Genomic DNA, 24,095 nt, shown 5'->3' on the forward strand with positions numbered 1-24,095 from the left:
CCTTCCCTATAGTAGTTGTTTCTTCATGATCTACTTGTTCTATCTACTCAATATCCTCTTCACATGTTTGCTCTGTTGGCTCTGCATTAACATGTGTTGGATCTTGTAACATCTAGTTTTGGCGGGTCCTAGATACAAGCGAGTAGAAAGAGAGAAATATGTGAGACGCAATCCTATCTGTCTAATTGATACTTTCGTTGCATAAGTCCGATGCAAAGTTGATGTTAGAGTATTATGTAAGGATTTTTCTATTAATTTGTTGAGTTGTAAATAACAAGGGATTGATAAGAGTATTGAGGATTTTTGGGTGAATTGGGTTATCGCCAAAGGTATTATACACCCAGTTTATTGAGTTATTATGCTAATTACGTTCTAACGGGGAAGTTAGGAAGGGATGAAGGGACGAACTAGAATTTTTAAAAATATTTGATTTTCATTTACACGTGTAAACCATTTATAAAGACAGTCTTAAAAGTTTGAGACATGTGTCAGGTTCCAATAAGGACGTAGGTTACTTATATAGATATTCAGGTTAGAAAAGGGAGAGTTTTTCTTCCTCCTCCTCAAGAAGTATTGTTACCTGAACCTAAAAGAATTTACAATATTTCTTTCTCCTTCAAGTTGGAGTTGTAGATCTGGATCTTCACCAGTTATTACTCCATGTCAAGGTAAGATTTATGAGTTTGCCTATTATATTGTGAAAGAGTAAGTTTGTTAGGTCAGGTAAATCAGTAAGATGAAGATATAAGGCACTGCTTAGGGATTTACAATGTTAGATATGATGAAACAAGGAGCATATGAATAGGTCTTGATGGATTTTCATGTTCTGTAACAGTAGTTGCTGTTGATTTGCATGATGGAAGGCTAGATATGGATTATAGTAAGTGAGAATTAGGTGAGTCTCTAAGCTGACACTTGCATGTATACTGTTCAAATGAGATATTCTGTGGAAATTGATTGAACTATGTAAGAGAAACTTGAAAAGTATAGCAAGAATGTTTGCTGGGAATAACATATATAGTTTGTACGGAATCTGTCAAGTTTAAGTATGTGGTAAGTATCCTGATGTTGAATCATGGTTTCATGGTACATCTATTAAATATGCGAATAGATATGAATTAGTTTGGGGATATGTTAATGCATTAAAGCATTGAGTCCCAAATGATGTTAATGCATGAATAGTCTGTTAAATGAGTTAGTGTCTGTTCCCTACAGTGGAGTTTAAAGCAGTATTTCGGGACTTCAAAGAAAAACTCTAAATGGAAAAGCCCATGGCCATAACACGTTTTGACAAGAATTAAAGGATAGTGATTCCTAATGGGGTTCTCTGTGTGTCTTAGGACAATGATAGGCAAACATCACAAAATGTGAGTTTAGTCCATATTGTAAACACATCAGGAAAGGAAATGAGAGCCTTTGTGGAAAATCATAAAATGAAAGCTTTTGTGGCAAATCATAAAATAGCTTTCGTGGCAAATTATGAAAGGGGATGCCCTTGCGGTGGATTATGAAGGAACAACCTATCTGGTGAGTTTGCAAGGAAAACTTTTGTGGCGCACTCTGGATGGATTGCTCTTGAGGCATGTTTTAGTAAGGCTCTCGGTGATGAACTATGAATGACGCTCTTTGTGGCAGGCTTTGTATTAAGTAATTGGTGTATTTGGTATGGCTCTTAAACGTAAACAATGAAATCAGTAAGTACGAAATGTATCTATTGGCTATATGGTAAGGTATTTTATAAGACTAAGACTTAATCGAAGATAGTGAATTAAATAGATACAATGAAGTAATAAGTTAGTATTGAAAATGTATTTTGAATAAGGACATAAAATTTGTATGATCGAAGCAAGTGTCTGTCACCTGTGTATGTGTTTCTTCTTGAATCATGCTGAGGTGATGGCTTGAAGATTCAAGAATGTAAGGAAAGTATCAAAGACATTGAAGAGAAGGAAATAGTCTTAGAGTAAGGTATGATAATGGACAAGTATAAAAGAATAATAATTGAGGAAGTATTCACTAAAGACTTAGGTGAAGGATATGAACAATGAGATCATTTGTATAAGTTGTCAATTGTGATGCGAAAATATGACACAAGTAAATAATGTTTTTATCACTGAGTTCTTATGAACTTACCTGTGTGAGTAATATGTTACAGGAGGGACGATGTGAGTTTGTGCCAGGAGGGATGATGCCAAGATTGCACCAAGAAGTGGTGTATTGGGTCATTATGCATATAGAGCGAGTTAGAGCTGCATTTAAAGTCTATATTGCTACCTAGAAATCCATGGTCTGGGGTATCTGTAATAGATTAGGTTTTTAAATTAAATATGATTGCAATTTCATTACCTCGAGTAGTAGTTGTATTTACTCAGTTTATATACTTATGTGTTTTATTTTGCAATTTTGTAGTTAAGTAAGTTATCATTATCTATAAATAATATAAGTAAATTATGTCAGGACTGCCGATACGCCCCGTGGCATAGTGGAAAAAATATTCCAGTGATCCATAGCCAAGGATCCATGTACAAGGAACAAAATGGGTTGAAAATATACCTTTTTTACTGAAAACATTGAAAGAATGCTTGTAACACCCTCAGCCCATATCCGTCGCTGGATTTGGGCTACAGAGTATTACCGAAGCATAACATCATATACTGAACATTTTATTATAATAAACAAATCACATTGTAAATCATAGCAACATCAGCCAAAATCATACATACGGTCCATTTTACGAGCCCTTGAGGCCCTAAAAAGACATTGGAAATGAATTGGGACTAAATCAGAAACATATGAATTTTTTTGAAATAAGGCAAATTTTTTTCAAATTGCAGGGGTCACATGGCCAACAGACACGCCTGTGTCTCAGGCCGTGTGGGCATTTGAAATAGGGAGACACGGCCGTGTCCCAGCCTGTGTCCGTACCCGTGCAACTCTTTGACTTGGGTCACACGGCCAAGCCACATGCCCGTGTGCTAGGCATTGTACCCTTCAAAATAACCCCACATGCCCGAATGCCAGGCCGTGTGCTAGGTCTTGTAATAGCCTGACTTGCAACCCTTTCAAAGTTACAGGGGACACACGGCTGTGTCCCAGTCTGTGTGTCACACACAACTGAGACACACACTTGCGTCTCTGCTTGTGTGGACAAAAAACAGACCATTTCCAAGTCATTTTTCTTACCCAATCAAGCATGAACTGTAACACCCCTAATTCGTAACCATTGTCGGAATAGATTAAGAGGCATTATCGAACTTATAACTCAATTCAAAACAATCATATGTCAAATACCATCTCATTTCAATAATATAAGTCATTCATATTCAATATGAATTTAATACGAGCATACAAAGTCTAAATCATGTATTCGGGACTAAACTAATAACATAAGAAAGTTACAAAACTTAGAAAAAAATTTCAACTTTTCAAAGGTTACACGCCCGCATGAATAGGTCATGTGCCTCACACGGCATTAGACACGCCCATGTGTTTAAGCCATGGTGAAACAGGGCATACATACTGACTTGTCCACACGGCCCCAAGACAAGCCCATGTGCCAGGCCGTGTGGAAATTAAGGAGGTTACTGACTTGGCCACATGGCTGACCACATGCCCGTGTGACACACACGACCAATAGACATGTCCGTGTGTCTAAGCCGTGTCAAAACTGGAGGGTATACTGAATTTAATTCGTAAGGTACCCCAGGGGACACACGACCATGTAAAGTGATTGTGTGTCGTACACGACTGAGACACACGCCCGTGTCTCTACCCGTGTGGACAAAAATAGGCCAATTGATTAGCCAATTTGCCACCCCAATTGAGTCAAACCTACAAACACCAAACCAAACATATATATACACAGAAATTTCAGCCAATTTCTAAACCAAACCATACAACATTCATGTCATAACATTATCAACCATTTACATGCTCATAAACTCAACTCAATTGTGCCAAAACATATGACCAATTCATATCAAAACATAGGGTTTCATAATCTCTAAACTCATGAGCAAATCTCATACCAAAACTTTCCAAACTTACCATTTCTTTAGTCATTCATGAACACATCAAATAGATCATTTTGTATCACATTTAATATACTAAAATCAAAACATAAATACAACCATATCAGGCCATATCATATGGCTAAATATAAACATTGCAAAACCTATCCAAAGTACTTATAGCCTATACATGCCATACTTTACTATATACATTTTCAAAAGATACCAAAATGAGATTCGATAGTGTGGTGACGATCCTCGATGATCCCCAAGCTCATAGCAGCTTCGATAACTATAAAACAATGAAAACACATACAAAGTAAGCTTTCAAAAGCTTAGTAAGCTTGTACTAAATATAACCAACATTTAATATAATACAAAACATCAGTATCTAATAGACACTTATTAGTTCTCAAATCATTTATCAATTCTAATCCATCACAAATAAATATGTTCATACCAACTTATCAAGCTTTATACACACCGTATCATTTACCATATAGGTTTCGTACATACCTAAGCTTTCTCGTATTTATTCATTTCCATTCTTAACTCCCATTTGAATACATTAACTCTTTTCGAAGTCTTTCCACGCTTTAAGAATTCACACACTTAGTGCTTTAATAATTAGCCAAAGCTAAAATGATCCCGCACACTTAGTGCCATCTCAAATAGTCGAGGCTACATTAGTATCGCACACTTAGTGCCTCATATAGCCAAAGCTATTCCATTTCGCACACTTAGTGCTATTTATAACCGCGGCTATTTCAAATTGCACATTGAGTGCCGAATACCTTCGATTTATCCACTTTACAAACCATAGTAAAACATCTACACAATTCATGCATCTTCAAAGCATTAAAAGATGATTATAATATCATTTATTCCGTATGAACTTACCTCGTACTCGGAATTGTCGATTTGAATCGTCTACTTGATTATCTTTGACTTTCCTCCGTCTAAATCTGAATTCCTCTTTTCTCGATCTAAATGGATTCAAAGTTAACCCTTTTATTCACCAAGTCAGTCAATTCAATCCACAAACATACATTTAGATCATTTTGCAAACTAGCCTTCACATTTTCACATTTTGACACTTTAGTCCCTAATTCACAAAATCACAAAATACACATAATTTGCATATACTCATGCTTGGCCGAATTCTCCTAGTATTCATACTAGTCCACACATTTCATTTTTTCACATTTTAGTCCTTCAAATTACAAATTTCACAATTTAGCCCATTTTACTCAAATTCATAAAAAAATCCAAGGATAAAACATGTTAACCCAAAACATATCTTCCATTTATCAACAATAACTTCACAAAACTCATAGTTTCATCAATGGCACATTTTAAAATCATCAAAAAAAATTAGAAATTGAAACATGGGCCTAATAGCATTCATAGCAACGATTACAAAAACATAGAAATTATCAAAAACCGAAACAAAAACATACCTAAATCAAAGCTTAATAGTGCTGAACCCTAGCTTTCTTTTCTCTTTTCTTTTCTTTGATATATTTGGCCAAAATGGTGGAAATATGAAACAAATATCATGTTTTATTTATTATAATAGGTTTATTTGCCTATTTACAAATTTAACCTTTATTAAAATATATAATAAACATATAATAAACATATATTCAATGGTCATTAATTCCATCAAAATGTTCAATGGTCAAATTGCATCATAAGGACCTTACAATTAATGAGCGAAATCAAATAGGCACTTTTAACAAACAGCAGGCAACTTTTACATTTTACGCGACTAGGTCCTTTTATCAAATTAAGCACACAATTGATCAAATTTTCGTACAAAACTTTCACACATGATAATTCACATAAAGTATGTACGAAAAATAATATTTAAATATTTTTTGACTCGAATTTGTGGTCCCAAAACCACTATTCTGACTAGGGTCTAAACTAGACTGTTAGATGAACCTAGAATCACTTTTACACATATGAACTAGTATTCAAATTTCCTTAAAACCAAGCATAAATAAGCAATTCCAATATGGTATAAATGTATACATCAAACCAATATGCCTGAATGGCACCTCAATTACAACATCAATACATGTACAACTATATGCTTAAATTTGCCATAATGTTCGCTGACTTCGAAACTAAATTTGCATAAACTTAAGCCATTTATATTACCTGACAACCAAACACCAAAAAAGGTACCAATTGTACCATTCCACTACCAACACCAATAAAATTTTATGCCATTGATAAGAAAGATACCAAATAACCATATTTCAAACATATCATAAAACATTCACAACATACATTTTAAAACTAGTCTTTCACATCTATTTATTCAAACACCTAACTAAGATATAAATGCTAGCATAGCACTTAATTCATCAACATTAAACCATTCATAAGTGATTTCATCCATATAATTTTATCAAGTCAAAAGATAGATGTATACAACCTAGAAGATAAAGTGTTCAAACACATAACTTAGTAGTTCATTATTGTACCAAAATTAACTAGACACATATATACTTATATACTTATATTGCCACATATACATGCCACAATCCCAAAAGAGTTAAAAAACTATTAATGATGATGGATAGTGTGAGCTGAAGTTTCGTCCCATCCCAAGTTAGAAAAAGTAATCTACAAAATGACACACAAAAATGTATAATCTTATAAAGCTTAATAAGTACATAGCAATTTATTTAAATCAACATTAAGCTTATTAATTGTAGTGTCCAATTTGACATCTAGGACTAAATTGAAAAAGTTGCAAAATGTAAGTTCTAGAAGTTTTAAGCATGAAATTTCCATGAATTGTTAATTAGAGGTCCTTAAATAGCAATTTTCCCAATTTCTATTTTTATGGACAAAAATGGGCATGAATAGGAAAAATTTGAAAGAAAGGCCTTAAGGGCATTTTTGTTATTTGGTTAATAAAAGAATAAAAAGGGAAAAATAAGTCAAAAATTGTGTCCATCTTCCTTCTCCTCAGCTGAATTTCTCAAAGGGCCATAGTTAGGGTTTTGTTCATCCTTTCAAGCTCGATTGTAAGTACATCCTAGCCCTGTTTTTAATGTTCTTCATGTTTTTAAAATCCTTGAAGCATGATCTAGCTATTTCTACCATTATTTTGAGCTAGGGTTCATGTTAAAAAACTTACCCATGTGTGACATGCATGTATTTTGGTGTTTAATGGAGGAATATAAAAGTTTGATGCATGATAAACATATTTTACTAAGTGGTTTTTCATGAAAACACCTAAAAAGGACATTTTTTGTAAAAGTTGTAAAATAGGTGGTTAAAAATATAATTTGAAAGAAAATATGGGCTGATATAAGTATGAAATAAGTTCAGCTAGGCTTGGGTAACAAATAAAATGAACACATTTCATTTTACGAGCCTAGGGGCTAATTTGTAATTGTGTGAAAGTTTAGGGGCAGAATTATAATTTTGCTGAAGTATGATTTATGGACTATCTTGAACAATGTGATAATTAAATAAGCGAAATTTTCTATTATAGATCAAGGAAAATGGAGTCTGGACCTAAACCGATGAAAGAACAAGATTGTGGACTAAATTGAAAAGGAGCTATATTTTGGGTACCGAGGTAAGTGTAACACCCCTAACCCATATCTATCATCGGACTAGGGTTAACAAGACCTTAAACTTGCTTTAGAAAGAGGTCACCTTAAATGTGCTTTAGAAAGAGGTCGAGACTAAACTGAGCAGATACAAAATTTTTCAAAACTTAAACATTTTTCTAAGTTACAAAGGTCACATGCCCGTGTGAACAAGCCGTGTGCCTCACACGGCATTAGACACGCTCGTGTGTCTAGGCCGTGACAAAATAGGGCATACATACTAACTTGTCCACACGACCACAAGACACGCTCGTGTGCCAGGCCGTGAGAAAACTAGGGAGGTTACTAACTTGGATCACATGGCCAACCACACACCCATGTGCTAGCCCATGTGCCACACACGACTGATAGACACGCCCATGTGTCTAGGCCATGTCAAAACTGTAGGGTATACTGACTTTAAATCATAGGGTACCCCAGGGGACACACGATTGTGTAACATAACTGTGTGTCACACATGACTGAGACACACACCTGTTTCTTTGCCCGTGTGGACAAAAATAGGCTATTTGCAAAGCCAAATTGCCACCCATTAAGGGTCCTCCCTACAAGCAACAAATAGGTTACAATTGCATCAGAAATTCAAACAATTTTAATCGCATACATACATTCTTCATGTCATATAATCACCAACTAATTTCTTGCTTATATTCAAACCAAAACATACCAAATCATAAACCAAAATCATACCAAAACATATGATTCATAATCTCAATTTACTTCATCTATTCACATGCTAAAATCTTACCAAAATGACCAATTGTAATAGCCATTCATGAACACATTATATTGACTATATTGCATCACATAGCTTATACTCAAAAGTCATTTATAAACACAACCAAAACCACGTCATATCACATGGCTACATACACACATTACCAAATATATTCAACTACTTCTAGCCTATACATGCTATACTTCAAATTTACATTTTCAAAAGGTACCAAAAATAGAGTTCGATAGTGTGGTGATGATCCTTGATGATCCCCAAGCTCCCGGTAGCTTCGATAATCTATAAAATAGTTGAAAACACACACAAAGTAAGCTTTCAAAAGCTTAGTAATCCATATACAAATAAATTCATCACATAACACATTTCTAAACCATTTCATTCATGCAGTTCATGGCAAAATGTAACCACATCTCTATAATTCTTATATAGCTCAATTGTTCACAATTCAACTACATATGTACATCTCATTCTCAAATAACTCATACATATTTCATATGTCCACATATATACATATGCTCAACTTTCATTCTCAATCTTAATATACATTTCAAATGTACCTGAATCGGGTACATGTTCACATAATCATTCATTTTCTCGGAATGACTGTTGAACCATTCGAAATCAAATAGGATACATGGATAGCCCAAAAAGCTTATCTAATGCCAACATCCCAGACGTGGTCTTACATGTAATCAAATATCGATGCCACTGTCCCAGACAGGGTCTCACACGAAATCAAATGCGATGCCGATGTACCAGACATAGCCTTACACGTAAATCTCAAATCGATGCCAATGTCCCAGATGTGGTCTTACACGAAATCACATATTGGAAATCCTATGTCATGTGATAGCCCTAAATTGACCCTAGTTGAAAAGTGGTTTCGGGACCACAAAACCGAGTCTTATAAATAATTAAAAGTTATATTTTGTGTTTATGATGTGAGTAAATGCATGTGTGAAAGTTTCATACTTTAATTTGGTCAGTGTATGTGAAATTTATTAGTAGGGACTTATGTGAGACAATTTAGAAATGTGCTAGGCAAGTGCTAAAGTGGCCTATTAATATATGTGGGAAAGTGCTTGTACTTGCATGTCAAATTAGCCAAACTATAGGTAGTGACCGGCCATGCTACAAATTATATAATCAAATGTGAATTTTATATTAACTTAATTAGCTAGATGCCATATTAGTATGGAGGATGTAATAAAATAAAGAAATGATAATTAAAGGAAGGAAATGGGTGAAAGAAACAAAGTCTTCATCCATGTTTCTTCCTAGCCGATTCTAAAGAAAGAAAAGAACAAGAGCATTCGGTGATGAAATTTTAGTTGATCTTGAGTGAGATATCAAGTTATTTTTGTAACCCATGATGAAATTTTGATTTTGGAATGAGTAAGGTTTTCGACTATGGTAGTTAATAATGGTGAGTTTTGTTGTTTCATGTTAAAGTTACGTGAATGATGATAGATGAGTGTTTGAACTATAAAAAGAATCATAGGTGAGCATTAGATACTAAGGGAAAGAATCGGCTACCTTGTTATGAACTAGGGCCGAATGTGAGTTTGGTTGTGTTTGAATATTACATGCTTGGTAGAATGGTGGATGAAAGTGCGAATGTGGTCTTTGGTTTGGGCATAAGGAATAATAGTATGCATAGGTTTCGCTTTGGTAGTACCTGTAATTATAATTAGTTCATTTTGATGGTTTGGCATGAGGTGATAAATAAAAGTTTAAAGGTAGCTTAAGTTAATTGATGCTCACTAATGATTTGAATTGAAGCTTTGTTAAGTTGTGAAATGAGTGGCCGAGAGAGCTATAGACTATTGCCGATGTATGTTGGGTTAATAGAGTCTCCAAATTGATTATATGTGTATGATATTAGAAATTCAAGGAATTCTCGGCAAAAATGTGGTTAGGGGTTAAGTCATGGGAACTTGGGGTATTCATATGTGGACCTTAAGATTTTGTACACTATGACTATGTGAGTTAGGTGTTAAATAACTTAATCATGTGTATGCATGACCGAGTATAATCGGCCACATGAGTAAAGAAATGGGTTAATTGATATGTGGTAAATGTTAAGTGTTAAACGAAATGGAAATGATATCATATTGGAATATGTATACTCGACCACATGAATGAATACATAGATTGGTGTTGTATGTATTCGGCTATAAGTAAGCATATTGGTGGCTTAATCTTGACTTAGAAAATCGGCTAAAGGAGAATATTGGCTAATATGTTGAATTTGATTCATGATTTCATACATATATGACTCTAATGCCTAATATATATGGGCTAAGTACCTTGAATTCCTCTTTGATGTTCAAAATGATTAAATCAATTTATTTGTTAATATTAAGCTCAAGAACAAAGGGGAACTAAATCCGATAAAGGAAAGGAAAAGGTGATTGAATAGCCGTTGAAATCGTTCAACAGCATCCGAGGTAAGTTTTCGAGTAATGGAACTTAGATTATGATTCGATTAGATCATGTTATAAGCAAATCAAAATCATTCTCTTTGTATGTAGCTATTGAGCCGAAAATGATAATGCTTGATAAGTGACTTGTGTTTGAATTCTAGTTATGAAAATGAAATATAAATGTGTCATGATTTATTGATATGTGCATGAATATTCGGATGATAACCGGGCTAAGTCCCAAAGGCATTTGTGCTAGTGACTAATTTCGGGCTAAGCCTCGAAGGCATTTGTGCGAGTTACTATATCCGGGATAAGTCCCGAAGGCATTTGTGCGAGTTACTATATCCGGGCTAAGTCCCGAAGGCATTTGTGCGAGTTACTATAACCGGGCTAAGTCCCAAAGGCATTTGAGCGAGTAGCTATATCCGGCTAAATCCCGAAGGTACTTGGTTTGTGAATGAGCAATCTTACTGTAATAATTTCAATTAATACGCTCGTAAAACCCCAACGATGCAGTATGTTTTGTATATGCATTGGAATAATTGATTCCTTTTAAATAGTATTCGCTCAATCGATTAACAAGCTTCCGGCCTTTAGTCAAGTTGATTCCTTATATATGAATATAAGGGTTGGAAATGTGAAGTAGGTATGATTGTGAGAATATGTGTATATGAAATTATTCGTTTAGTCATATGAATGCTATACTTGATTGTGCATGATTTCATTACTCAAAACTTACTAAGCATTAAATGCTTATTCCGTTTCTTTGATTCTTTGTTTTATAGATTTTGGTTAAATCACCATCGGATTCGGAGTGTCAAAGTCGAAGTCATCCACACTATCAAAGCCCTTTTGGTACTCTTTTAGTTGAACTCTAAAATGGCATGTATAAGACTACCCTTTTGTTGTTGGTCATGTACCTTTCGGTAATGTATATATTTGGATAGCCATGCGAAAATGGCTTATATATATTTTGAGCATAGCGTTATAATCATTTTGTATGTTGTTCATGGAGTGTTATGGAAATGTTGGTAACGATTAGCCATTGGAATGGTTAATCACGATCATTTTGGTGCTATGTATGACAAAATTTTAGTTGATCCATGGAAAACCATGAAATAGGTAAAGTTTACCTTAAAATAGATCTTGACAAAGAAGAAGTGATGTGGATTTGAAAAATCACGAAAAATAGTAGGAATGGAATTAAATAGTGAATAAATTATGTAATCGAACCTTGATGAATCTATTTTCATATGAATAACGAAACGATCATATGAGCCGTATTTTATGAGATGTTTAAGTTTTAGTGAAAGCAGGGCGAGCGATTTCTCGGATCCCTGTTCGACTTTGGAAATTCACTATAAATTAACCAGAGATAATTAGAAGTCATTCTCTATATGTAAAAATTAATTTTCGAGTCTAGCTTCTTTAGAAACAAACGGCATAAGTATTGAAGCCCTGTACAGGGAGATATCTAAGTCGTAATGCATGAAGGTCAGAGTAGTCAAACCCTGAAACAGGGGAGATTTTAACTAATAAACTGTACTAATTGGCTCGACCAAAAATTCTAGAAACAATTTTGTAGATGGACATATGAGTCTAGTTTTAGTAAAAATTTACGGAACTGGTTTTTGAGTTTTGGAACTTGAGATATGATTTTTAAGGTGACAGTGACGTAGTTAGCCAGCTTGTGCGGAAATTTTAAAATGGACTGTGCAAATAAATGAATTAAGTCTGTTAGCACCTCGTGTTCGACTCCGGCAACGGCCTCGGGTAAGGGGTGTTACAATTTTATTGGTATCAGAGCTACAGTTTAGTCGATTCTAGGACTACCGTAATACGTTTGGGTCTAGCTATACATGCCATTATGTGTTTATTTGATAGTGTGGTGATTTACGCGTTAAAAGTGTGTTTACTTATAGAAATGGATCCCGATCCCAACCGAAGCGGTAGTGATGATCTTGAGAGTGTAGCGCTTTGCTCCGCGCAAGGGACAGTGGCCGGGACTCTCAACCTATTACTAGGAATCGAATGATGAAGCTAGACAAGCTTTTATAGCGTGATGAATGATTGGTTCAACCAATACATTCGAACTAATACTGTTGTTCCACAACCTCCATTCTGACTAATACAACCCCAAGACTCTCAAGACCTTGATGGCCCGACCAAATAAGGTCAAATAAGCCCCAGTTGATGAATCAAAACACGGGCTCTTGAATTTAAAGCTACGGACAGCGATGATGCCGAGCAAGCTGAATTTTGTTGGACAACACTATTCGGTACTCGATGAGCTATCTTACACACCGATGAGTGCCTAAAGTGTACTATCTCCTTGCTACGTGATTACGCCTACTATTGGTGGAATCGTTGATCTATTGTTGTGCCCAGAGAGCAAGTAACTTGGGGTTTTCCAAACCGAGTTTGAAAAAGTATATCGATCGAGATTCATGGATCAAAATGGAAGGAATTTCTTGAACTTAAACAAGGTTCCATGTCGGTTACTAATTATGAACGAAAGTTTGTAAGGCTTAGCCGGTACGCTCGAGAATGCATTTCTTCAGAAGCTGTGATGTGTAAATTTTTCAAGGATGGACTGAACGATGACATAAAGCTGTATGTTGGCATTTTAGAAATCCGAGAATTTGTGGTACTTGTCGAACGAGCTTGCAAAGCCGAAGAGCTCAGTAAGGAGAAAAGAAAAGCTGATATGGGAGCAAAGGAGTTTCGTAAGAGATCTTCAGGAAAGCCCTTTCAACAGTCATCGAAGAAATTTAGAGATGACTTAGGCCGGTCTAGAGACACTTCGGGTTTTTCTAGACGAGATCGTGATCGACCCCCTATGAGTACACGAGTCACTTAGGTCGCCAGTGTTGGAAATGATCGTCGAGACAGAACGGAGTGCCAGTATTATGGTAAATGGCATTCGGGGAGTTGTAGATTCCATGACCGCTCCTGTTACAAGTGCGGATTAGTTGACCACTTTATTAAAGATTGCCCGAGATTGTCTGAACAGAATGTAAATCAGAGTGGGAAACCGGGTGCTACCACTGCTCGAGGAAGACCATCTAGAAACACAGGAAATGCTAGTGGCGGTCGAGAGGATCTAGAGATGCTACAACTAGATCTCGAGGCTCGTGCTCTGCTAGAGCTTATGCTATCTGGCATGCGAGGATGCTTTCTCGCCAGATGTTATTACCGGTACTTTTACTCTCTTTGATACTAATGTGATTGCTTTGATTGACCCTGGTTCTACTCATTCTTATATATGTGAAACCTTAGCATCCAGTAAGACTTTACTTGTTGAGTCTACTGAGTTCGTAATTCGAGTGTCGAATCCCTTGGGTCGTTATGTACTTGTTGACAAAGTGTGTAAGAAATGTCCCCTAGTAATCCGAGGTTCCTGTTTTCCGACCAATTTGATGCTTTTACCATTTGATGAATTTGATGTTATCCTCGGTATGGATTGGTTGACCGTACATGATGCAATTGTAAATTGTAAAAGAAAAACCATTGATTTGTAGTGTGTAAATAACGAGATAATCCGAGTTGAGTCTACGGACTTGAATGGGTTGCTAGCTGTAATATCATCGACGTTGGCTCAGAAAAATGTAAGAAAGGGGTGTGAAGCATACTTGCATATGTACTTGATGACAAAGAGTTAGAAAAGAAACCTAAATCTGTGCCGGTGGTTTGTGAATACCCGGATGTTTTTCCGAAGAATTACCGGGTTTACCACATTCGGAGGTAGAGTTTGGTATTGAGCTTGTACACAGGACTACATCGATTTCGATAGCTCCGTATCATATGGCAACAACCGAGTTAAAAGAGTTGAAAGCTCAGTTGCAAGAGTTGACGGATAGAGGTTTCGCTCGACCAAGTTTCTCACCTTGGGGTGCACCAGTATTGTTTGTGAAAAAGAAGGACGGAGCCATGAGGTTGTGCATCGACTATCGTCAGCTGAATAAAGTGACAATAAAGAATAAATATCCGTTACCACGTATTGATGATTTGTTTGATCAACTAAAGGGAGCCTCGGTGTTTTCAAAGATAGATTTGAGATCAGGTTATTATCAGTTGCGAATTCGAGATTCGGATATACCCAAAACTACTTTCAGAACGAGATACGGTCACTATGAGTTCTTAGTGATGCCATTTGGACTCACTAATGCCCCTGCGGTATTTATGGATTTGATGAATCTGGTCTTCAGACAGTATTTGGACCAGTTTGTAGTTGTGTTTATTGATGACATCTTAGTCTATTCAAGAGATGAGACCGAACATGCTGAGCACCTGAGATTAGTGTTGCAGATTTTACGGGATAAACAGTTATATGCTAAGTTCAGTAAGTGCGAGTTCTGGTTAAGAGAGGTTAGCTTCTTGGGTCATGTGGTATCTGCATCGGGCATTCGAGTTGATCCGAGCAAAATTTTAGCCATACTTAACTGGAAGCCTCTGAGAAATATTACTGAGATTCGGAGCTTTTTGGGACTAGCCGGTTACTACAGACGGTTTGTAAAGGGTTTCTCGATGATAGCCACCCCAATGACAAAGCTACTTCAGAAAGATGTTAAGCTCGAATGGTCAGAAAAATGTCAGAAAAGTTTCGATCAACTAAAAACTTACTTGACTGAAGCTCCAGTGCTAGTGCAGCCCGAATCAGGCAAAGAGTTTGTCATTTATAGTAATGCATCCCTACTTGGGTTGGGTTGCATATTGATGCAAGAGGGTCGAGTTGTGGCTTATGAGTCGAGACAATTGAAGCCACATGAGAAAAATTATCTGACCCATGATCTCGAACTAGCTGCCATCGTATTCGCTTTGAAAATATGGTGACATTACTTATTTGGTGAGAAGTGCCATGTATACTCGGATCACAAAAGTCTCAAATATTTGATGACTCAAAGAGACTTGAATCTGCGACAAAGACGTTGGCTCGAGTTGTTAAAAGATTATGAGCTTGTCATTGACTATCACCCGGGAAAGGCTAATGTGGTTGCGGATGCTTTAAGTCGTAAATCACTACTTGCTTTACGAGTGATGAATGTACACTTGTCTGTTCTATCCGACAATATGTTAGTAGCAGAATTAAAGGCCAAACCATTGTTGATTCATCAAATTCGTGAAGCTCAGAAAGTCGATGATGAATTGGTTGCAAAACGGGCTGAATGTGTTTCGAATATGGAATCAGAGTTTCAAATTGACGACGACGATTGTTTGAGGTTCAGAAGTCGTTTGTGTGTTCCAAGGAATTCAGAACTTATTTCGATGATTCTGAACGAAGCTCATTGTAGCTGAATGTCAATTCACCCGGAGTACGAAAATGTACAACGATCCGAGGCGTCGCTTTGGTGGCATGGTATGAAAAGAGACATTTCGATTTTGTTTGAAGTGTTTAATATGTCGCAAGTGAAGGCGGAACATCAAGTGCTCAAGGGTTTACTTCATAGATCATGATACCGAATGGAAATGGGATCGAGTCACGATGGATTTTGTATCCGGGTTGCCGATGTCGGCAAGTAAGAAAGATGCGATTTGGGTTGTTGTTGATAGATCGACTAAGTTGGCTCACTTTATCCCCATATGTACGGATTTTCATTGGATAAACTAGCTGAATTGTATGTTTCTCGAGTTGTGAGATTACACGGGGTACCTATTTCTATTGTGTCGATAGAGATCGAGATTCACCTCACGATTTTGGAAGAAATTGCAAGAAGCTTTGGGTACCAAGCTGCATTTTAGCACTGCTTTTCATCCCCAAACCGATGGTCAATCCGAGCGGATAATTCAGATACTCGAGGATATGTTGAGATGTTGTATCCTTGAGTTTAGTGGTTCATGGGAACGGTATTTACCTTTGATTGAATTCGCTTACAACAATAGTTTTCAATCAAGTATTAAGATGGCACCTTATGAGGCTTTGTATGGTCGTAAATGCCGCACACCATTGTTTTGGACAGAGCTCTGTGAAAGTAAGATTTTCGGAGTTGATTTGATTAAAGATGCTGAGCAGAAAGTAAAAATAATTTGTGAAAGTCTGAAGGCAGCATCCGATCATCAGAACTCGTACGCGGATTTAAAACGAAGAGATATTGAGTATCAGGTGGGAGGCAAAGTGTTTCTTAAGGTTTTACCTTGGAAAAAGATACTCAGATTTGGCCGTAAGGGCAAACTGAGTCCGAGATTCATTGGGCCATATGAAATCTCCGAACGAGTTGGTCCAGTTGCATATAGGTTGCTTTTACCCCCTGAACTTGAAAGGATTCACAACGTTCTTCATGTTCCGATGCTTCGACGTTACAGATCTGATCCTTCTCACATAATTAGTCCATCAGAGGTTGAAATTCAATCTGACTTGAGTTATGAAGAAGAACCGATTCGTATCCTAACTCGTGAAGTGAAAGAGTTGCGAAACAAAAGGGTTCCGTTAGTAAAGGTGTTATGGCTCAAACACGGAATCGAAGAAGCTACTTGGGAAACCGAGAACTCTATGAAAGAACGATACCCAAACCTATTTACCGGTAAGATTTTCGGGGACGAAAATTTCTTAAGTGGGGGAGAGTTGTGACAGCCCTAAATTGACCCTAGTCGGAAATTGGTTTCGGGACCATGAAACCGAGTCTTATAAATAATTAAAAGTTATATTTTGTGTTTATGATGTGAGTAAATGCATGTGTGAAAGTTTCATACTTTAATTTGGTCAGTGTATGTGAAATTTATTAGTAGGGACTTATGTGAGACAATTTAGAAATGTGCTAGGCAAGTGCTAAAGTGGCCTATTAATATATGTGGAAAGTGCTTGTACTTGCATGTCAAATTAGCCAAACTATAGGTAGTGGCCGCCATGCTACAAATTATATAATCAAATGTGAATTTTATATTAACTTTAATTAACTAGATGCCATATTAGTATGGAGGATGTAATAAAATAAAGAAATGATAATTAAAGGAAGGAAATGGGTGAAAGAAACAAAGTCTTCATCCATGTTTCTTCCTAGCCGATTCTAAAGAAAGAAAAGAACAAGAGCATTCGGTGATGAAAACAAGTTGTATTCTTTGGTTCTTCTTGGCGAAATGAAAGGAGGAAGAAGGAGGAAAGCATTCGGTCATCTTAGGTTAATATTAAGGTAAGGTGTTCATATTAGTTCTTGAAATTTTAGTTGATCTTGAGTGAGATATCAAGTTATTTTGTAACCCATGATGAAATTTTGATTTTGGAATGAGTAAGGTTTTCGACTATGGTAGTTAATAATGGTGAGTTTTGTTGTTTCATGTTAAAGTTAGCTGAATGATGATAGATGAGTGTTTGAACTATAAAAGAATCATAGGTGAGCATTAGATACTAGGGAAAGAATCGGCTACCTTGTTATGAACTAGGGTCGAATGTGAGTTTGGTTGTGTTTGAATATTACATGCTTGGTAGAATGGTGGATGAAAGTGCCGAATGTGGTCTTTGGTTTGGGCATAAGGAATAATAGTATGCATAGGTTTCGGCTTTGGTAGTACCTATGTAATTATAATTAGTTCATTTTGATGGTTTGGCATGAGGTGATAAATAAAAGTTTAAAGGTAGCTTAAGTTAATTGATGCTCACTAATGATTTCGAATTGAAGCTTTGTTAAGTTGTGAAATGAGTGGCCGAGAGAGCTATAAACTATTGCCGGATGTATGTTGGGTTAATAGAGTCTCCAAATTGATTATATGTGTGTATGCTATTAGAAATTCAAGGAATTCTCGGCAAAAATGTGGTTAGGGGTTAAGTCATGGGAACTTGGGGGTATTCATATGTGGACCTTAAGATTTTGTACACTATGACTATGTGAGTTAGGTGTTAAATAACTTAATCATGTGTATGCATGACCGAGTATAATCGGCCACATGAGTAAAGAAATGGGTTAATTGATATGTGGTAAATGTTAAGTGTTAAACGAAATGGAAATGATATCATATTGGAATATGTATACTCGACCACATGAATGAATACATAGATTGGTGTTGCATGTATTCGGCTATAAGTAAGCATATTGGTGGCTTAATCTTGACTTAGAAAATCGGCTAAAGGAGAATATTGGCTAATATGTTGAATTTGATTCATGATTTCATACATATATGACTCTAATGCCTAATATATATGGGCTAAGTACCTTGAATTCCTCTTTGATGTTCAAAATGATGAAATCAATTTATTTGTTAATATTAAGCTCAAGAGCAAAGGGGAACTAAATCCGATAAAGGAAAGGAAAAGGTGATCGAATAGCCGTTGAAATCGCTCAACAAAGATCCGAGGTAAGTTTTTGAGTAATGGAACTTAGATTATGATTCGATTAGATCATGTTATAAGCAAATCAAAATCATGCTCTTTGTGTGTAGCTATTGAGCGAAAATGATAATGCTTGATAAGTGACTTGTGTTTGAATTCTAGTTATGAAAATGAAATATAGATGTGTCATGATTTATTGATATGTGCATGAATATTCGGATGATAACCGGGCTAAGTCCCAAAGGCATTTGTGCTAGTGACTAATTCCGGCTAAGCCTCAAGGCATTTGTGCGAAGTTACTATATCCTGCTAAGTCCCAAGGCATTTGTGCGAGTTACTATAACCGGGCTAAGTCCCAAAGGCATTTGAGCGAGTAGCTATATCCGGCTAAATCCCGAAGGTACTTGGTTTGGGAATGAGCAATCTTACTGTAATAATTTCAATTAATACGCTCGTAAAACCCCAACGATGCGGTATGTTTTGTATATGCATTGGAATAATTGATTCCTTTTAAATAGTATTCGCTCAATCGATTAACAAGCTTCCAGCCTTTAGTCAAGTTGATTCCTTATATATGAATATAAGGGTTGGAAATGTGAAGTAGGTATGATTGTGAGAATATGTGTATATGAAATTATTCGTTTAGTCATATGAATGCTATACTTCAGTTGTGCATGATTTCATTACTCAAAACTTACTAAGCATTAAATGCTTATTCCGTTTCTTTGATTCTTTGTTTTATAGATTTTGGTTCGTCAGCTATCGGATTCGGGAGTGTCAAAGTCGAAGTCATCCACACTATCAAAGCCCTTTTGGTACTCTTTTAGTTGAACTCTGAAAATGGCATGTATAGGACTACCCTTTTGTTGTTGGTCATGTACCTTTCGGTAATGTATATATTTGGATAGCCATGCAAAAATGGCTTATATATATTTTGAGCATAGCGTTATAATCATTTTGTATGTTGTTCATGGAGTGTTATGGAAATGTTGGTAACGATTAGCCATTGGAATGGTTAATCACATTTATTTTGGTGCTATGTATGACAAAATTTTAGTTGATCCATGGAAAACCATGAAATAGCTAAAGTTTACCTTAAAAATAGATGCTGACAGCAGCAGTGATGTGGATTTGAAAAATCACTAAAAATAGTAGGAATGGAATTAAATAGTGAATAAATTATGTAATCGAACCTTGATGAATCTATTTTCATATGAAAGTAACGAAACAATCATATGAGCCGTATTTTATGAGATGTTTAAGTTTTTGTGAAACAGGGCCAGAGCGATTTCTGGATCACCTGTTCCGACTTTGGAAATTCACTATAAATTAACCAGAGATAATTAGAAGTCATACCCTATATGTACAGATTCCTTTTCGAGTCTAGTTTCTTTAGAAACAAACGGCATAAGTATTGAAGCCCTTTACAGGGAGATATCTAAGGCGTAATGCATGAAGGTCAGAGTAGTCAAACCCTGAAACAGGGGAGAATTTAACTAATAAACTGTACTAATTGGCTCAACCAAAAATTCTAGAAAAAATTTTTTAGATGGAAATAGGAGTCTAGTTTCAGGAAAAATTTACGGAACTGGTTTTCGAGTTTTGGAATTCGAGATATGATTTTTAAGGTGACAGTGACGCAGTTAGCCAGCTTGTCTGGAAATTTTAAAATGGACTGTGCAAATAAATGAATTAAGTCTGTTAGCACCTCGTGTTCGACTCCGGCAACGGTCTCGGGTACGGGGTGTTACATGTTATGACATATGTATCCTAGCTATTCTTATGGTCTGTATGAGACTTTTCAGACGTCGTCACATTCTCGAAACTTTCTCAAATTTCATATATTTAGCTCTCATATCCATTCACCACAATTCAAATATCATATAAGCAATAATAATTCAATTTAACACATTTATTTGTATATTGACTTATCTCATACGGATTCGAACGAACGAAATCGACTACTCGACGACTTTCGACTTTCCCCGATATAAATCCGTTTTCTTTGGTTCTTGATCTATACAGATTCAAATTTGACTTATTCAATCTCAAATTCATTCAAATCAATCCATTTACACATATTTAGGGCATTTTACAAATTAGCCCTCACATTTTTACATTTTAACACTTTAGTCCCTAATTCATAAAATCACAAGATACACAAAATTTGTTTAGACATATGCTTAGCCAAACTTTCATGTAGTTCATATAAGCCCACATATTTCATTTATTTCACATTTTAGTCCCTCAATTTCTTATTTTAAAAATGTAACCCAAAATACTCAAATTCATCAAAAATCCCAATACAAAACATAGTAATCTAACACATATTTTTCATTTTTCATCAACTATCATCACAAAGCTCATAAAAGTATCAGCGACATAATTCAAAATCATCATCAAATTTAGAAATTGAGACATGGGCTTCATAGAATACAAAGCAACGATCACAAAAACATAGAAATTATCAAAAACCGAGCAAAAACATACCTAAATCAAAGAGGACCAAGGCTAAACCCTAAACAAGCTTTTATCTTTTCTTTTCCTTAGTTTTTCAGCAAGGATGAACATAAAATGACTAATATCATGCCTTTGTTTTATTTTAATTATCATATTAACCAAATACCAATTTTACCCTTTGTTATAAAACCATTTAATCTTTAAACATAAGGCCATTTTTGTCCATTAATAATTTCAATGGCATAATAGCAACATAACATTATTCAGCTTTAATATTTAAAAGCCATATAGGAACTTTTAACATATAACATGCAACTTTTACATTTTTGCGATTAGGTCCTTTTTCTAAATTAAGCACTCCAACGATCAAATTTTCACACGAAAATTTCACAGATATCAATTCACAAATTATAAGCATAGAAAATAATATTAAAATATTTTTGACCCTGATTTGTGGTCCTGAAACCACTATTTTGACTAGGGTCTAAATCGGGCTGTTACAGTAAGTTTGTGTGTAACTAATGCAACACTACATTATTATGTATTTAATGCTTTAATATTGCATGAATTGTATAATTGTCTTTGTGGATGTAATTAATGAAGACTCGATGATGATTCAATGAGTTTGATACCTCAAAATCCCGATTGAACCTTAGGAATAGTTAGGATACAATTGTCATGACATTAAGGTTATGTGTGATCCCATGTAAGACCATGTCTAGGACATGGCATTGGCATCGTTATGAGATCCCATGTAAGACCATGTCTAGGACATGGCATTGGCATCGACATGTGATCCCATGTAAGACCATATTTGGGATATGGCATTTGCATCGATATGAGACATCGTGTAAGACCATAGCTGGGCTATCGACTTCGATTTATGATCCCATGTAAAATCGTATCTGGGATATGGCCTTGGCGTCTTACTATATTTATGAGAATTCCCGAGTATCCTTTAGTATTCCAAGTGGTTCAACGGGTAATCCAAAGATTATGTCAAAGAGATAATAAGGTATGATCATGTTGAAATGGTACAGGTACGTACACAAATCTCATAAATATTGAGATTATGAATCAAGGAGACCTCGATAAGATGTGAATGAATGAATTGTGATCATGAGCCTTATTGTACATTATGCAAATGACATGACTTAAAATGTAACTATGATGCTTGATGACATTATGATAAATATTATTATGTTATGTGTATAATAATGTATGGTTAATGTTGTTAATTATTTATATGCAAACTTACTAAGCTTTATGCTTACTCCCCTTTCTTTTCCATTTCCTTATAGCGTCGCCAAGCCAGCTCAGGGATCATAGGACATCGGAGCTCGATACATACTATCAAACTAAACTTTTGGGCATAGTGAATTTAAGTATTTTGAGTATGGCATGTATAGGGACTTAGTCTTTTTGTTATATGTCATATTGGGTTAGCCAAATGTGTTTGCTTTTAATAAGTTGATAATTCATTTTGTATATGGTCATGAGATATGGCTCATATTAATTATGGGGATGTAATCTTATTCATATATGCATGCATGTGCTATGGTCACTCATGTTGTGGTTAAATTCATTTAGCATGGATGAATTGTGGGTATGATCATGGATGTTTGATGATGGTAGTGTGAGTAAGGCATGAATGTATGTAATGGAAATAAATTTGATATTTCATATTGCGTGTGAATTTGGTAAGCTAGGTCTAAATGAAATATGAAGTCTTAAGCAAGTATAATTTAACAAGAAGTTGATATGCATGAGCCTTGCTGTGAATGTGTAAGTGCTCAATTATGGCATGTAGGATGTCATTGAGATGTGTAAGTATGCATGTGTTATTAAGGGTGACAAAAGGCTTGGAAAATAGCCTCAAAGTTGTCCACACGGGTAGGCACACGGGCGTGTGTCTAGATCATGTGTGACGCATGGTCTGCCCCATGGGCGTGTGATCCGGCCGGGTGCCCCCTACACCCTAATTAGTTTAAATAAAATGCCTTCTAGTAAACATATGGGCAGAGACACGGCCGTGTGTCTCAATCGTGTTAAAGACACGGCCGCAGGACATGGGCGTGTACCCAGGCCGTGTGAAGTCTACACTTAATTTTTGGAATTTAATTAGCCACACAGCCTAAGCACACGGGCGTGTGAATTGGCCGTGTGGCCCTAATTATGTTGATGACATAATAATTAGAGAGTTACACAGGCTGAGAACATGGGCATGTCCCAAGCAACACGGGTGTGTGTGACCACACGACCTACCCATACTGGCGTGTGACCCTACAAAACAAGAAATTTTTCAAAGTGTCGCAAAAGTTCTGAAAGTTTTCGGTTTAGTCCCAAACCACGCCCAATGTATGTTTTGGGCCTCGAGTGCCCATATAAGGGACAATATACATGTGAATGAAAAGTTTGAAATTTGGGCAAAATTTTATGGCCTGGCTTTGTGTGAATGTTTATGTTTTAGTTCGGTAACGCCTCGAACCTGTCCTGACGTCGGATACGGGTAAGGGGTGTTACATAATCTATCATAGCCGAATATCAATTAGGTCCCTAGCAAGCTCT

The sequence above is a fragment of the Gossypium arboreum genome, chromosome 10 (genome assembly GCF_025698485.1).
Source record: "Gossypium arboreum isolate Shixiya-1 chromosome 10, ASM2569848v2, whole genome shotgun sequence".
Classification (NCBI taxonomy): domain Eukaryota; kingdom Viridiplantae; phylum Streptophyta; class Magnoliopsida; order Malvales; family Malvaceae; genus Gossypium; species Gossypium arboreum.